The following is a 1105-nucleotide window of genomic DNA, read 5'->3' on the forward strand; positions in this document are numbered from 1 at the left end:
GTTCAGTTACAGCTTAGTTTTATACATTTTAGGGAAACGTAAGACATCAATCAATACATGTGAAGCATACATTTATTCAATCTATAAAGGCAGCACAACTCAAGTCGGGGGAAGTGTGCTTCTAGGTGATAGGTAGGTTCAAAGATTTTCTGACTGGCAATTGGTTGAAAGAGTTATTACCTGGAGACCTGGAATCAATAGAAAGGAGTGTTTGGGTTAAGATAAGGACTTGTGGAGATTTGCAAGGTTCTTATTATGTAGATAAAGTCTCACAGGTGACCACCCTTAGAGGCAACAGATGGCAAATGTTTTCTATTTAGAACTTTAAAAGGTGCTGGTCTCTCGGCCAATCTCTTCAGGATCAGAAAAAGACTTGGAAAGGGAAGGGGATTCTCTATAGAAAGTAAATTTCCCCCACAAAATACAGCTTTGCAGAGCCATTTAAAAAATACGTCAAAGTCGATCCTTTTGTAGTTCAAGAGTGTAATGATAGGGCGTTCACATGCATGCATCAGATGTGCCACCCTCAAACCTCGTTAGGATGTTGGCACATTACCTGTCTGACATAAAGGAAAAATAATAAATACAAATATGTCAAAGAAATATATTCTGGGGCAAAAGATTTTCATTCCTTTCAGGGTCTGCTATCTGAATGTGATGCTATACTAGAATCAGGTTGGAATTTGGTATTTTATTGCTACAAAGAGTCTGCTTTGTCAGTCATAAGATCTCTGGTTTAATGTTAATGCTGGCCAGCTGTGCCTGAATTCCAATGGGAGTAGAGTATAATGAGGCATAGCCGACCCTCCTACCCCGGTTTGAAATCCTCCTGGTGGAGAGGAAGGGTCTGTTCAGTCATTTGGGGGAGGAGCTTATAATTTCATTTTTGGCTCACATTACCCGGGTGGGAATTCATGACTGGAAAACAGCATGAGTGAGTCTTCCAGGATTCCGGTAGTATTCTGATTCTTGATTTGAATTCTGGTTCTATGTATATGAATTTTGTAAAAATTTATGAAACTGCAAACTTATATGTACTTTTTTTTTTTTTTTGAGACAGACTCTCATTCTGTCCTCCAGGCTGGAGTGCAGTGGCACAATCTTG

At 39.4% G+C, this 1105-nt stretch overlaps 1 non-coding gene across 1 annotated transcript; it reads left to right on the forward strand.

Moving 5' to 3' along the window:
- The first annotated feature begins 462 nt into the window (after positions 1-462).
- On the forward strand, positions 463-566 carry LOC114679180 (small nucleolar RNA U13). Its single transcript, XR_003730855.1, has one exon. It is a non-coding gene; the product is annotated as a small nucleolar RNA U13 (small nucleolar RNA).
- Positions 567-1105: the final 539 nt, after the last annotated feature.

Source organism: Macaca mulatta, chromosome 6, assembly GCF_049350105.2.
Source record: "Macaca mulatta isolate MMU2019108-1 chromosome 6, T2T-MMU8v2.0, whole genome shotgun sequence".
Taxonomy (NCBI): domain Eukaryota; kingdom Metazoa; phylum Chordata; class Mammalia; order Primates; family Cercopithecidae; genus Macaca; species Macaca mulatta.